The sequence below is a fragment of the Somniosus microcephalus genome, chromosome 24 (assembly GCF_052327205.1).
Source record: "Somniosus microcephalus isolate GS21.2 chromosome 24, FLI_Smic_1.0, whole genome shotgun sequence".
NCBI classification, from domain to species: Eukaryota; Metazoa; Chordata; class Chondrichthyes; order Squaliformes; family Somniosidae; genus Somniosus; species Somniosus microcephalus.
Window position 1 is genome coordinate 15,993,372 of NC_141010.1, and position 16,349 is coordinate 16,009,720.

The following is a 16,349-nucleotide window of genomic DNA, read 5'->3' on the forward strand; positions in this document are numbered from 1 at the left end:
TATTTGCAGACAATGATTTACTTTTGAAGTACAATTTACTGTTGCTTTTTGTAAGCAAACTTGGGCGCCAATATGCACAAGCATCAACACAGTGACCAGTCAATCTGTTTTGGTGGCGTTGGTTGATAGATAAATATTGTCCAAGACACCAGGAGAATATCCATGCTCTGAAAACCGTGCCAAGGGATCTTTTACGTCCACCTGAACAAGGAGACGAGACCTTGGTTTGATGTCTCATCCGAAAGACGGGCGATTCCAAAACTTTCAAACATCAACCACTCATCGCATCAGATGGCTTTCAGCAATTTTCAGCTGGTCTAGCAAATTGGGCATGATGCCATCAAAGATTTCTCTCCCAAAATTCCATCAACCAGCCTCATTATAACGGTCTGCCGCAAGGAGATGACTAATGAGAATATATTAGAAAAGATGAAGGAGAAACAAAAGTGAACAAAGTAAACATTTTGTGACTCATCTCCCTTTATTGCCAATGTTAAAAAAAACTCTCTATTTACCTCAAAAATATTTTTCAATGAGATTTTTATCTACAGTATAACAGAGTATTATTGATGTAAGTTTTATCTGTAAACCAGCTCTGATATTTGATCTAGTTCAAAACACAGTGAACATTACAATTTAAAAAAATAATCTAAAGGGTTGGAGTTTAACCCCAACAATCCACAAAGGATAACAAAGGATAACATCTTATTATTTTTGTTTTTATTTTAACCATTTCCTATCAGCAGTGGCAGGAAATACTATTTGCTGACACTCTAAATACTAGAACAAGCTACTAAAAGCACTTTGCAATTTACTGGTTCATTACTGGTTCATTTCCAAGAGAATCAGGAGTTCAAGAACAAGGAAGAAACCTAGTTATTAAGAGTCATAAACTGATTTAAGAGAATCCACTTCCCAGACTCTCTTCCACACCCACTTACCGAGCTGAGAGGGACTTTACTGACTGACCAACTGAGGAATAATAAATCTAGAGATAGAGGGGGAAAAATTCAGTATTGCCCCGTTTGGGGCGCCATTATCGGCTGTGCGCAAAGTTTAGCGCCTGGAGCTAATTATCGCCTCCGACGGCAACTTGGCTTTTATTGCCCCTGGAGGTGATTGGAGCGCTAAATCAGGCGCTTCACACCTGTCTTAAGGCGCAAAGGCCGAGGAGCGAGGCGCTACCTCAGAGCGCTGGCGAAGCAAGAAAGGGCAAATTAAAATGAACCTGCAAAGTGCTGCTCAGTACTCAAAACTCCTTCACACAGCGTTGAATCTCTCCAGAAGTCTCTCTCTCTCTCTCTCTCTCAGAATGCGTGGTGCAAAAATGTCACCAACAAAAAAAGGCAGGAAGCGGTCACATTTAAATAGCGCTCCCCCAGTCCCTTCCTGACTGCAAAACGCTTCCCTCAACCTGTCGTTGCTAGCGGCAGGCGGCGCCACTTAATATCCGGTCCGGGGCGCTACTGGGGTGTTGTGCACTCGACTGACGTCACGATCTGCCGGCGCAGGAGATCGTGGCAGTAGTGTTTAGCGCCGCCGCAAAATGTCTAGTTAATTTCACGAGCGGTGCAAATGTCGCCGCACCCGGGCGCTAGTTGCTTTGTGCCCCATTAGCGCCCTCTTAAGGTGCTAGCGGGAGGTGCAAACAACTGAATTTTTCCCCCAGGGTGTCCGCTAGGTTGTGCAATTCGCCCGATATCGGCCAAACCAGCGCGAATGATCAAGGAATTTCAAGCGCAAGTTACGTCCAGCAGCAAATCGAGTTTCCCGTGATCTTTTGCGCTGGGTTAAAAAAAAATTACGCTAGAAGCCGGCCCGCCCACAAAACTGGCCACGCCCCGAGATCGAATTAATGAGCATGGCGTGTTTCCGCCAATTGCGCCCGTTTGCGGCCCTTCGAGGAGGCTCTTGAAATTAAACTTGGGGGGGGGGGGGGGGGCTTTTTTTTTTTTTTTTAAAGAAGCAATGGCATTAGTAGGCACCTTTTAAAAGTTTTTAAAATATAAAAAATTGAATTTACTAAGAAACTGACTAGTGTACACCAATGAAACTAGTAAATGGTTCTGTGTAGTTTTTTTTAAAGTAATTTAAAATCAGGTTACTCACGGGTGGTGGATTAGACACACTTATTTAAAATGATTTTTTTTGTGATAAACACAGTTTCAGCTGTATTACTAAAAATGTGCCAGGTTACCACTCTTAAATCCAGCAAGGAATTTTTTTTTTTTTAATAAGATGAAAAAATTAGCAATTGCATTCTAAAACAATGGAGGCTCAGTCATTGGGTATATTCAAAACAGAAGTCGATAGATTTCTGACTAGTAAGGGCATCAAGGGATATGGCGATAGGGCCGGTGAATGGAGTTGAGGCAGAAGATCAGCCATGATCTCACTGAATGGCAGAGCAGGCTCGAAGGGCCGAATGGCCTACTCCTGCTCCTATTTCTTATGTTCTTAAAACGCCGCCCGATTGCGCTGGTTCATGGAAGACTTTACATTTGTGATCATGCAGCTGTGTTTGAGCGGAAACCTGGACCATAACTTGACTTCGGAAAACCAGCGCAATTTCGAGCACGCCCAGATTGCCAATTGCGCCCAAAGCAGAAACTCTAGCCGCCTAATCTTAGCTGTAAGCAAATAGATTGGAGCGGCAGTCTGTTCTGAATGCCACGACCTTCAACTTGAAACTGCAGCTCTATAAAGTATCAGGATACCAGGGTGCTCCTCGGTTACCGGATAGCTCTGTCTTCCAGTTAAATTGTCGGGAATGAAAGTGCTGTATCTTGGTTTGCTCTGATTGAGGCCAGTGCAGTATTACCAGCTGGCACCATTTTCTTTTAATGTATTTGCACTTCAACTTGATCCCTTTTATGTGGGAAGAAGCTGAGGGAGATACTCTCCACCCCTTCATTAAACAGAAAAACATATAATGAGAACCTCCTCCCTGTTTATTCCTTCCTTTCCCCCTTTATTTTTAGACCTATTTACCCCTCTGACTTCCTTGTCCTCCCCATGGTTCACATGCCTTTAGTTGGCAGAAGTGAGTGGAAAGTGCTTTGCACCTGGCCCACGGCTACTTTTGATATATGAGCTGTGGAAAGTGCACGCGAGCAAAGCAAGCTAAGTTTTTTCTTCGTTGAGCTTTCCTCCGTCACACTGGGGAAGCGGCCAAACATCACTCAGCACCTACCTCTAATGATATGGTTGAGGTGGAGGGAGCGGGAGGGGGTTGGCGGGGGGTGGGGGGAGGAAAAAGAGAGATTTCCACTCTACTATTTATTGCAAAAATCATACACAGTATTACAATTTCACCACTAGTATCTATAATAACAGTAAACTCTCCCCATGCATGGTTAAGTTTCAGTTGTGGCTATCTCATTAGAGATGTCAACCTGTATCTCACCACTCCATGGCATAACTCATTACAGCATTAAGCGTGGTTGTGATTTTCCTCCAATTATACCACCTCAACTTTACGTACTTCTCAAGATAGATGTAAATGATTAAAGCCCGTCAGCCCATCAGAGCTCATCCACTCAGAAGAACCCCACAGCCCCGCAATCAAAATATCTAGCTGTTTCTCAAATGATTCCAAGGTTTATGCCTTTGTTTTAGTGAACGAACAAGTTATATTCCATATAACCATTTTTATTAAATGAGGCTATGGAATTTTAACCAATATTTTGTAGATCATATTACATAATTCCATCTGTAAGAACCAGTCAGTGGCGTTGCACATAATATGCTATATATACACATTTGAAAAAACATTTTTTGTTGTTGCTATGAGCAATGCCATAGGAGATCAACTAATCCTAAGGTGTGGGGAGGGGGGACCTTGCGGCTTCATAGGATCAGTTCAAAATTAGTGACTATTTTACAGCTGCATTCATACCCAGGATTATAACAAACCCCCAAGTAGATTTGTAGAGGTAATATTTTACCAGAAAAGAACAGTGGCCGGAATTTTGCCGGGGATCAGCTGGCGCCATCGGTGGCGGGTCGGGTGGGAAAGTGTTTGTTTTTCCCCCCACAGCGAGTCAGGACCCCGCTGTGAACCCACCGCCACGCGCCTTTCCCAATGTCGGGTCCGTCAGCGCTGAGCAGACCGGACAGGCAGCGGCAGGGGGACCCAATTCAGGTAATTAGTGGCTTGTTTAGAGCCACTTAAGAATGACTTACCTTCTGCATTTGACAGCTCGCCCACGGGGTCCACGCTGGTCATGGATCACGTCTGTGAAGCTGAGGCAGGAGTTCAGTGGTCATTGAATCAGCTGTTGAGTTGACAGCTTCAAATGTAAAGTAAAAGCTCCCACCATACAGAAATATCTTCCCCCAGCCACAAGCTCTTCCTCACTGCATTTTTGCAACAGATTCACCGTGCTGCGAGTCTTTACACAAGTCTCCATCCAGTCTGACCTCATTACCTCTCTCACCATTGACAGATCGCTTCGGTCATCTCTACTTCACCTGCCATCTATTCCATCAGCATGGGTGCCCTTTATACTGTCTCACCTTGGTCCTCAGAATCCCACCACGATCAGCCCCAACACCAGCAGCGCCAACAACACCACCACCAACCTTCTCCGTAATCGCCTGATGCTGCACAGGACAGAGGGCATCAGCACCCAGCCATATTGCTGCCCGGGAGGCCAGGGATGGTTTTACCATAGCCAGATGTACTTCACTTGACACTGTACACCCTGGCTGCCACATGATGCACCAGGTTGGCACCACCCCACACCAACACCATAAAGCATCCCTACAATGCCCAAGCCATTCCTTTCACACTCATCACCATTGCGGGGGGTACCGTTATGTCTCACCATTCACTGCAACTCAGTAAGCCACTTCCAAAAGGTGCACACAAATCTGTCTAAGAACACAAAGTGTTCAAAATAAAGGTTTCAATATTTGACACCACATTAACAGAAACTTTACATGAACATTGCATAAAATACCCAAGTGCCTACCCTTGTGTGTTGTTAGTTGGTATGATTGCACTAGGATGAGGGTGAGTGTGAGGGGTGGCTAGTGAGATGGAGATGTGATAATATAGGTAGAGGGGGATGGGTGACGGTGCAAAGTAAGTTGGTGTGAGTAAGGATGTGCAGGAGTAGAGTAGGGAAGACAGAGTGATGGGGATGTGATGAGAGTCACAGCAGGATGAGGTTGAGTGTGGCTTTGTACCAACGTTTCGTGATCTACTGAGATCATTGAAAGGTTTGCGCCACTGCACCCAGGTCCTCCTGACCACATCCCTGCTTGTGCCCTCCTCTGCAATGTGCAACCAGGCGGTGTTGATCTCCTGGGGAGGTCTCTTCCACCCATGGGAAGGGAAGAGGACCTCACTGCATGCTGTGACTCCCTCCATAAGCATATAGGGGGAGTCATGGGAGAACGTGGGTGTAGCATTTGTGCAGGCATTGTCAGTGTTTGCAGCACCTCAACACTGACAGCACAAATATCAAAATAAAGTTGAACATGGTCCCTTTAAGGAAACCGGCTGATGACGCGTCATCAAATGACGTCACCAGAGCTGCTTCCTCTAATTGGCCAGGAAACGCGCTGGGCAGGGCTTAACAAGCCCCATCAAGGGAAATTCATTTTACAGAGCGGGATGGAGCCAGCAGTGGGGTCGGGACCCGCCACTGACCCGCCGAGGTTAGTAACATCCCGGCCAATGTCTTTATATAACACCTTAATATGTCTCAGAAAGGTCTCAGTGTTTCACATGAATCAGATTTTCTGAAGTGCAGTTATTGTTATGTAATTAAATGTGCCAGCCACTTTGTGCACAGCGAACAACAAAGGCAGGAGTTTCCGCTAGGTTGTGCTGGGTTCCCCGCCCCACCCCACCCCACCCCCCTCCGGAATCGGCCAAACCAGCGCAAAAGATCACGGGATTTTAAGCGCAAATTACATTCAGCACAAATCAAGTTTCCGCGATCTTATGCACTAGTTTAAAAAACATCACGTGAGAAGCCGTCCACGCCCCCAGAACTGGCCACGCCCCCGATCAAATTAATCACCATTGGGAGTTTCCGCTAATTACACCCGTTTGCGGCCAATAGGAGGAGACTCCAAAAATTAAGCGGTTTGGTTTTTCTTTTAGGTGCAATGATACTAATAGGCAAGTTTTCAAAGCTTTTAAATGTAATTTTTTTTACATTTACTGAGAAACTGACTACTCTAGACCAATGAAACTAGTAACTGGTTCTGTATACTTTTTAACATCATTTTCAGTTATTTAACATCGGGTTACTCACAGGTGGTGGCCTAGACACTGATTAAAATGCTTAGGTTTTGTGATAAACCCATTTTCAGCTGTATTAATAAAACTGCACCAGGTTACCGCTCTTAAATACATCAAAGAATATTTTTTAATGCGAATTTAAAAAGAAAAAATTACGTTCTAAAACATTGCCCGATTGCACTGGTTCATGGCAGATTCTGCATTTGCCGATATGCAAATGAGCTTGAGCGCAAATTTGAGAAAAAACTTGAGTGCGATTTGCATCCAGATCGCCGATTGCACCCAAAGCGGAAACTCTCGGCCCAAGTATTTTATTTGCACAGTCAAAACAGTTAGGCTTTTTGTTAATAGATGAAAGCATTGTGCTTTAAGTAGAGTTATATAACTTCCTATCATGTGCTGAAAGATAATCTTAAACAGACTACAGTAAAAACATATGATCCTCGTGATGTCCAAAAGGCAGCATTTATAGAGTCATAACGGCACAGAAGGAGGCCATTCGACCCATCGAGTCCGTGCCGGCTCGCTGTAGAGCAATCCAGTCAGTCCCATTTCCCCGCTCTATCCCTGTAGCCCTGCAAGTATATTTCCCTCAAGTGCCTATCCAGTCTCCCCTTGAAAACATTGAGGGCTGGATTTTACTTACCGAGATGAGTTGGGGGGCGGGACTACGGCCTTCCGGGTTCTAGTCCCACCCCCAGCGACGTCTGACGAACAGACGCTATTTTGCCCTGATTGGCCTTGTTAAGCCCATCCTGCGGATTTGCCGGCCAATTAAGGGAAAGCCGGTGTCAGAGGACGTCAGTGCATGACGCTTTATCTGCTGGTTTTTGTAAAGGCATATGCACCCCACTTGTTTGACAGATGATTTGACAGTGAGGTACTGTCAAACACTGAATCACTGTCCAAAGGTGAGCCCTTTCACCCTGGCTCTCAAATTACTCTCTCCTTAGGATAAAACAGATGGCAGCTGAGATTGCAGAAGCCATCTGTCACTTCTCCCGATGAGATGAGCCTAAACAAACACTTCACAGCTTGTCACCTGCAGAAACATCTAATCACAATAAAAATTACTTTCATAACATTTCCTTACCTCTGATACTAACCAGTCACTTTGCATCTTTCTGCAGCTGTCATCCAAACACTAACATAACAACAGACCCACAGCCACCTCATTTACCCTGGCGGAGTTCCCTGACGTCAGGAAGCCCGCAGCAGCAGTGGAAAAATTGGGAAAAGCCTCTTAACTGCCTGTTAACTACCTGTTAACAGGCAGTTAAGTGGCTATAATCCTCTTCCCGCCGCTAGGAGTTGGGTCCCTGTGCAAATCGGGGACCCGACTTCTGGGAAGATTGTATGGAGGCAGGTTGGGAGTGGGTTCGGGACTCACTCCCATTCTTTTTGACTTTCCCAGCAGTCCCGCCTCCAAACCCGCCTCCTCAGGGCTGGTAAAATCCAGCCCTGAGTGTCTCCACTTCCATCGGCAGCGAGTTCCAGGTCCTCGCCACTTGCTGCGTAAAAAAGTTTTTCCTCACATCCCCCCTGTATCTCTTGCCCAAAACCTTAAATCTGTGTCCCCTAGTCCTTGTACCATCAACTAGTGAGAACAGCCTTTCCCTGTCTAGCCTATCCAAACCAATCATAATTTTGTACACCTCTATCAAATCACCCCTCAACCTCCTTTGCTCTAATGAAAACAAATCCAGCTTCTCCAACCTGTCCTTGTAGCTAAGATCCCCCATCCCCTGAAACAATCTGGTAAATCTCCTCTGCACCCTCTCAAGTGCCTTCACATCCTCCCAAAAGTGTGCTGACCAGAACTGGATGCAATACTCCAGTTGTGGCCTAACCAGCGCTTTATAAAGGTTCAGCATAACTTCTATACTTTTGTACTTAATACCTCTATTTATGAAGCCCAAGATCCCATATGCTTTGCTAACCACTCTCTCACTATGTCCTGCCACCTTCAGGGACCTATGCACATTAATGCCCAGGTCATAGATAGAATTTAGGTCCCTCTGTCCCTGCACACTTTAAAACTGTGCCATTAAGTATATATTGCCTCTCCCTGTTCCTTCTGCCAAAATGTATCACCTCACACTTCTCTGTATTAAAAATCATCTGCCACTTGTCTGCCCATTCTGCTAGCCTTTCTATGTCCTGTTGCAGTCGATTGGTATCATCCTCACTGTTTGCCACACCCCCAAGTTTGGTGTCATCAGCAAATTTAGAAATTCTACTCTGTATTCCAATATCCAAGTCATTTATATATATCAAAATAAGCAGTGGCCCCAGCACTGACCCTTGGGGAACACCACTGTCTACCATCCTCCAGTCTGAAAAGCAGCCATTTACCACAACTCGCTGTTTTCTGTCCTTAAGCTAATTTCTTATTCAAGCTGCCACCTATTCCATGAGCCTCAATTTTTTTAATCAGCCTTCTATGTGGTACTTTGTCAATCGCCTTCGAAAATCCATGTAGACAACATCCATTGCATTTCCTTCATCAATCCTCCCTGTTACTTCATCAAAAAATTCAATTAGATTAGTCAAGCACAATCTGCCTTTTACAAATCCATGTTGGCTCTCCTTAATTAGCATAAACCTCTTCAAGTGCCCATTAATTTTTTCCTTGATTATTGTTTCTAAAATTTTACCCACCACTGATGTTAAACTGACTGGCCTGTAGTTACTAGGATTGTCCTTGCACCCTTTCTTGAACAATGGTGTCACATTTGCCACTTTCCAATCCTCAGGCACCTCCCCCGCATCTAGGGGAGATTGGAAAATTATGACAAGCCCTTCCGCTATCTCCTCCCCCAATTCCCTTAGAAACCTGGGGTGCAAGCCATCTGGACCAGGTGACTTATCCACTCTAAGCATACTCAGCCTTTCTAATACATCCTGTCTATCAATTTTCACCCCTTCCATTGCTTCTACCGATATTTTATCAGCATCCACCTCCTTAGTAAACACCGATACAAAGTACTCTGAGTATTCTAGCTTTGCCCTGCGCCTCTAAGCATTTATCACCTTCTTTGTCCCCAATAGGCCCCACCCTGCCTCTTACTACCCGCTTACTGTTTACATGCTGGTAGAAGATTTTTGGGTTCCCTTTTATGTTAACCGCCATTCTACTCTCATATTCTCTCTTTGCCAATCTTATTTTCATTTTCATCTTCACTTCCCCTCTCAATTTATTGTATTTGGTCTGGTTCTCCCTTGAAGAATTCACCCGACATGCATCATAAACCCTCTTTTTTTGTTTAGAGTCATACAGCACGGATAGAGGCCCTTCGGCCCATCGTGTCCGTGCCGGCCATCAAGCCCTGTCTAATCTAAACCCATATTCCAGCATTTGGTCTGTAGCCTTGTATGTTATGGCATTTCAAGTGCTCATCCAAATGCTTCTTCAATGTTGTGAGGGTTCCTGCCTCCACAGCCCTTTCAGGCAGTGAGTTCCAGACTCCAACCACCCTCTGGGTGAAAAAGTTCTTTCTCAAATCCCCTCTAAACCTCCCGCCCTTTACCTTGAATCTATGCCCCCTAGTTATTGACCCTTCTACTAAGGGAAAAAGCTCCTCAGTATCCATCCTATCTATGCCCCTCATAATTTTGTACACCTCAATCATGTCCCCCCTCAGCCTCCTCTGCTCCAAGGAAAACAAACCCAATCTGCCCAGTCTTTCTTCATAGCTGAAGCGCTCCAGCCCTGGTAACATCCTGGTGAATCTCCTCTGCACCCTCTCCAAAGCGATCACATCCTTCCTGTAGTGTGGCGACCAGAACTGCACACAGTATTCCAGCTGTGGCCTAACCAGTGTTTTATACAGCTCCATCATAACCTCCTTGCTCTTATATTCTATGCCTCGGCTAATGAAGGCAAGTATCCCATATGCCTTTTTTACCACCTTATCCACCTGTTCCGCCGCCTTCAGGGAACTGTGTACTTGCACCCCCAGATCCCTCTGCACCTCCGTCTTGCCTAGGGTCTTACCATTCATTGTGTATTCCCTTGCCTTGTTAGTCCCCCCAAAGTGCATCACCTCGCACTTTTCCGGGTTAAATTCCATTTGCCACTGTTCCGCCCATCTGACCAACCCATCTATATCGTCCTGCAGACTGAGGCTACCCTCCTCGCTATTTACCACCCTACCAATTTTTGTATCATCCGCGAACTTACTGATCATACCTTTTACATTCATATCCAAGTCATTAATGTAGACCACAAACAGCAAGGGACCCAGCACGGATCCCTGTGGCACCCCACTGGCCACAGGCTTCCAGTCACAAAAACAACCTTCGACCATCACCCTCTGCCTTCTGCCACTAAGCCAGTTTTGTATCCAATGTGCCAAGGCACCCTGGATTCCATGGGCTCTTACCTTCTTGACCAGTCTCCTGTGTGGGACTTTATTGAAGGCCTTACTGAAATCCATGTATACCACATCCACTGCGTTACCCTCATCCACACACCTAGTCACCCCCTCAAAAAATTCAATCAAATTAGTCAGACATGATCTTCCCTTGACAAAGCCATGTTGACTATCCCTGATTAATCCTTGTCTCTCCAAGTGGAGACTAATTTTGTCCCTCAGAATTTTTTCCAATAATTTTCCTACCACTGATGTTAGGCTCACTGGCCTGTAGTTCCCCGGTTTTTCCCTACTTCCCTTCTTGAATAATGGTACTACATTAGCGGTTCTCCAGTCCTCTGGCACATCCCCTGTGGCCAGAGAGGTCCTGAATATATGTGTTAGAGCCCCCGCAATCTCTTCCTTTGCCTCACACAGCAGCCTGGGATACATTTCATCCGGGCCTGGGGATTTATCCATTTTTAGGCCTGCTAAAACCGCCAATACCTCCTCCCTCTCGATGTTAATATGTTCGAGCATATCACAGTCCCCCCGCCCTATTTCTATGTCTACATCGTCCTCCTCCATAGTGAAAACAGATGCAAAAAATTCATTTAGAACCCCTCCTACATCTTCCGGCTCCACACACAGATTGCCACTTTTGTCCCTAATGGGCCCTATTTTTTCCCTAGTTATCCTCTTACCCTTAATATACTTATATTATAAAACATCTTAGGATTTTCCTTTATTTTGTTCGCCAGTGTTATTTCATGGCCCCTCCTTGCTCTCCTAATTTCTTTTTTTTAAGTATTCCCCCTGCACTTTTTATACTCCTCTAGGGCTTCCTCCGTCTTTAGCCTTTTGTATCTGCCAAAAGCCCTCCTTTTTTTCCTAATCCATTCTCGTATATCCCCTGACATCCAAGGTTCCCTGTGGTTTTTGGAACCACCCTTGACCTTTACAGGAACATGTTGCCATTGTACGATCTCAATCTCCCTTCTGAAAGCCTCCCATTGCTCCGATGCGGATTTTCCTACAAGTAGCTGATCCCAGTCCATTTTGGCCAGATCCTGCCTTATCCTATTAAAATCGGCCTTCCCCCAATTTAGAACCTTTATTTCCAGCCCATCCCTGTCCTTTTCCATGACCACCTTAAATCTCACCATATTATGGTCACCGTCACCAAAGTGCTCACCTACTAGCACTTTTTCCACTTGGCCGGCCAGATTCCCTAGAATTAGGTCCAGTACCGCCCCCTCTCTTGTAGGACTTTCTAATTGCTGGCTCAAAAAGCTCTCCTGGATGCACTTTAAGAATTCTACACCCTCTGAGCCTTTCACACTCTGACTATCCCAGTTAATATTGGGGAAGTTGAAATCCCCCATTATTATTACCCTATTATTTGCACATTTCTCTGAGATTTGCCTACATATCTGTTCCTCTATCTCCCCCTGACTGTTTGGAGGCCTATAGTACACTCCCAGCAAAGTGCTTGCCCCCTTTTTGTTTTTAAGCTCCACCCATATGGCCTCATTAGAGGAACCTGCTAATATATCAGCCCTCCTTACTGCAGTAATTGACTCCTTAATTAATATTGCGACACCCCCTCCTCTTTTACCTCCTCCTCTGTCTCGCCTGAAGATTCTGTGCCCCGGAATATTGAGCTGCCAGTCTTGCCCCTCCCTCAACCATGTCTCCGTAATAGCAACAATATCATACTCCCATGTGTTTATCAACACCTTCAGTTCATCCACCTTATTTGCAAGACTCCTTGCATTAAAATAGATGCCATCCAGCCTTGCCCTTATATATTTGCCCCGTCTACCAAGCTGACTTGTTTTTTTCTGTATAATTGGCAGCACATCACCCCCTATTTCAGCTCCCCTCTGTATCCCACCCCCCTGCCAAGTTAGTTTAAACCCCCCCCCCCCCAAACAGTGCTAGCAAACCTCCCCACAAGGATATTTGTCCCGCTCTGGTTCAGGTGCAACCCGTCCGACTTGTACAAGTCCCACCTTTCCCAGAAGCAGGCCCAGTGATCCAGGAAACTAAAACCCTCCCTCCGACACCAACTCTTTAGCCACGCATTCATCTGCACTATCCTCCTATTCCTATACTCACTAGCACGTGGCACTGGGAGTAATCCAGAGATTACAACCTTTGAGGTCCTGCCCTTTAATCTGTTACCTAGCTTCCTAAATTCTTGATGCAGGACCTCATCCCCCTTCCTACCTATGTCATTGGTCCCAATGTGGACCACGACCTCTGCCTGCTCCCCCTCCCCCTTAAGAATGCCCTCATCATCCAAGGAGCCCTTGCTTTGGTCCCCTTACCCTTCCCTCTTGTTGGAATGCACCTAGCCTGTACTTGGAACATCTCCTCCTTAAAAGATTGTTCTGTTACAGTTTTTCCAGTCAGTCCATTTTACCCTGGCTAGATCCTTTCGCATCCCATTGAAGTTAGCCCTATTCCACTTTAGAAGTTCCACTCTCGATTATTCCTTGCTCCTCTCCATTGTTAATCTAAATCATATGGTACGATGATCACTCATACCAAAGTGTTCTCCCACAGACTCTGGTTAATGGGGGGCATTTCAGATGGAGGCAGATGCCAATCATCCAGAGTAAAAGTATACAGAGTAGAAGTTATTTGTTGGTGTGATTATTAACAATGCTCATGTGATCGTTCAAATTCTACTATGTTAAAATGCTATTTTAATGCCCTATTTTAATAGAAAATAAAATAATTTGATACCAGTACCTTCTGCATTTGTACAATAACATTGTCAACAGTTATTTCTGATCTTAGTTATTTATTCTCTTTCATATGTTGAGACTAAGAACGTTAGAGCCGTCAAGGATGACAAAAAGCAATATGGTCCATTGAAACTCCTAGTTTAGTGTCCAACTATATTTTCAATACCCCTAATGGCTTTCACAGAGCTATCTTGTGTGGCACAGTATTGGAAATATTATCAACACCTGTTCCACATTCAAATTCTCCTCCAGTTTGACACTACACTCCTCCAATACAACTTTTTATCCAGTTCCATGTTCTTAATCTAAATCCCCCTGGCTTTCAGTTCAGTTAGAAGTCTTTCATGTGGAACTGCATCAAAAGCTTTCTGTCAGTCCCAAAGAAGCTATATGATAGAGTTCTACTAGCTACATTACTTGCAACATCTTCAAATTCATTGAGAAGGCTTGTCAAGCGTGCTAAGCTTGAATAAAGGATACTATGAAGGTATGAGAGCGGAATTGAGTAGAGTGGATTGGGAAAATAGATTAAAGGGTAAGACGATACATGATCAGTGGTGTACATTTAAGGAGTTATTTTACAACTTCCAAAAAATATATATTCCACTGAGAAGAAAAGGGTGTAAAAGAAAAGACAGCCATCCGTGGCTAAGTAAAGAAATTAAGCATAGTATTCGACTAAAAACAAGGGCATATAAGGTAGCCAAATCTAGTGGGAGGATAGAGGATTGGGAAAACTTTAAAAGACAGCAAAAAATAACAAAAAGATTGATTAAGAAAGGGAAGATAGATTATGAAAGTAAATTAGCAAAAAATATAAAAACAGATAAGAGTTTTTATAGTTATATAAAAAGAAAAAGGGTGGCTAAAGTAAATGTTGGTCCCTTAGGGGATGAGACTGGGAAATTAATGGTGGGAAATATGGAGATGGCAAAAAAAACTGAATGAATATTTTGTATCAGTCTTTACAGTAGAAGACACTAAGAATATCCCAACACTGGGCTATGGGGGGGGGGGGGGGGAGGAGCTAAACACGATCAAAATCACTAAGGAAGTGGTACTCGGTAAAATAATGGGACTCAAGGCGGATAAATCACCTGGACCTGATGGCTTACATCCTAGGGTCTTGAGGGAAGTGGCGGTAGGGATTGTGGATGCATTGGTAATAATTTTCCAAAACTCCCTGGACTCAGCAAAAGTCCCGGCAGACTGGAAAACTGCTAATGTAACGCTCTTATTTAAAAAGGGCAGTAGACAGAAGGCTGGAAACTATAGACCGGTTAGCCTAACATCTGTGGGAGGTAAAATATTGGAGTCCATTATTAAGGAGACAGTAACAGGACATTTGGATAATCATAATTTAATAGGACAAAGTCAGCATGGTTTTATGAAGGGGAAGTCATGTTTGACAAATTTGTTGGAGTTCTTTGAGGAAGTAACATATAGGGTGGATAAAGGGGAACCAATGGACGTAGTGTATTTAGACTTCCAAAAGGCATTTGACAAGGTGCCACACAAAAGATTATTGCTTAAGATAAAAAATCACGGGATTGGGGGTAATATTCTGGAATGGATAGAGGATTGGCTATCTAACAGAAGGCAGAGAGTTGGGATAAATGGTTCATTCTCGGACTGGCAATCAGTAACTAGTGGTGTTCCACAGGGGTCAGTGCTGGGTCCCCAACTCTTTACAATCTATATTAACGATTTGGAGGAGGGGACCGAGTGTAACATATCAAAGTTTGCAGATGATACAAAGATGGGAGGGAAAGTAGTGAGTGAGGAGGACATAAAAAACCTGCAAGGGGACATAGACAGGCTAAGTAAGTGGGCAGAGATTTGGCAGATGGAATACAATACTGGAAAGTGTGAGGTTATGCACTTTGGCAGGAAAAATCGTAGAGCAAGTTATTATCTTAATGGCAAGAAACTGGAAAGTACTGAAGTACAAAGGGATCTGGGGGTCCTGGTGCACGAAACTCAAAAGGTTAGTATGCAGGTGCAGCAAGTGATTAAGAAGGCCAATGGAATGTTGGCTTTCATTGCTAGGGGGATAGAATATAAAAATAGGGAGGTATTGCTTCAGTTGTACAAGGTATTGGTGAGACCGCACCTGGAATACTGCATACAGTTTTGGTGTCCATACTTAAGAAAAGACATACTTGCTCTCGAGTCAGTACAAAGAAGGTTCACTCGGTTAATCCCGGGGATGAGGGGATGGACATATGAGGAGAGGTTGAGTAGATTGGGACTCTACTCATTGGAGTTCAGAAGAATGAGAGGCGATCTTATTGAAACATATAAGATTGTGAAGGGGTTGGATCGGGTGGATGCGGGGAGGATGTTCCCGATGATGGGTGAAACTAGAACTAGGGGCCATAGTCTTAGAATAAGGGGCTGCTCTTTCAAAACTGAGGTGAGGAGGAACTACTTCACTCAGAGGGTGGTAGGTCCATGGAATATGCTGCCCCAAAAAGCTGTAGAAGCTACATCATTACATAAATTTAAAACAGAAATAGACAGTTTCCTAGAAGTAAAGGGAATAAAGGGTTATGGGGAGCGGGCAGGAATTTGGACATGAGTCTAGGTTCGGATCGGTCATGGCCCTGTGGGTAGCGGAGCGGGCCCAGGGGCCGTGTAGCCTGATCCTGCTCCTATTTCGTGTGTCTAATTCTGTTAGATTCAGGAGATGGTTCTGTGATAGTAGATTGGTGGTTAGGATCAGGTCAGCCATGATCTTATTGAATGGCGGAGCAGGCTCGAGGGGCCGATCGGCCTACTCCTGCTCCTATTTCTTATGTTATGTTCTTATACAACACGGTTTAAAACATAAAAAAAGTGTAAAATGTCGATTTTACACTTGATAGTGATGTGGCATTTACTGTGTTGAATGAAACATATTTTCAAATTAAATATCCTCTGTGTATTTTTCCTCCTCAGCTGACTGGTGGCAGTAGTTTCCCACTGTTACTTCCCTAG

General features: G+C 44.5%; 1 protein-coding gene across 2 annotated transcripts in view; it reads right to left on the reverse strand.

The window, feature by feature from the left end:
* The window catches only part of LOC147101089 (phosphoethanolamine/phosphocholine phosphatase-like), a 52,555-nt gene that overhangs the window by 7,147 nt on the left and 29,059 nt on the right, over positions 1-16,349 (reverse strand). The window lies entirely within an intron of this gene.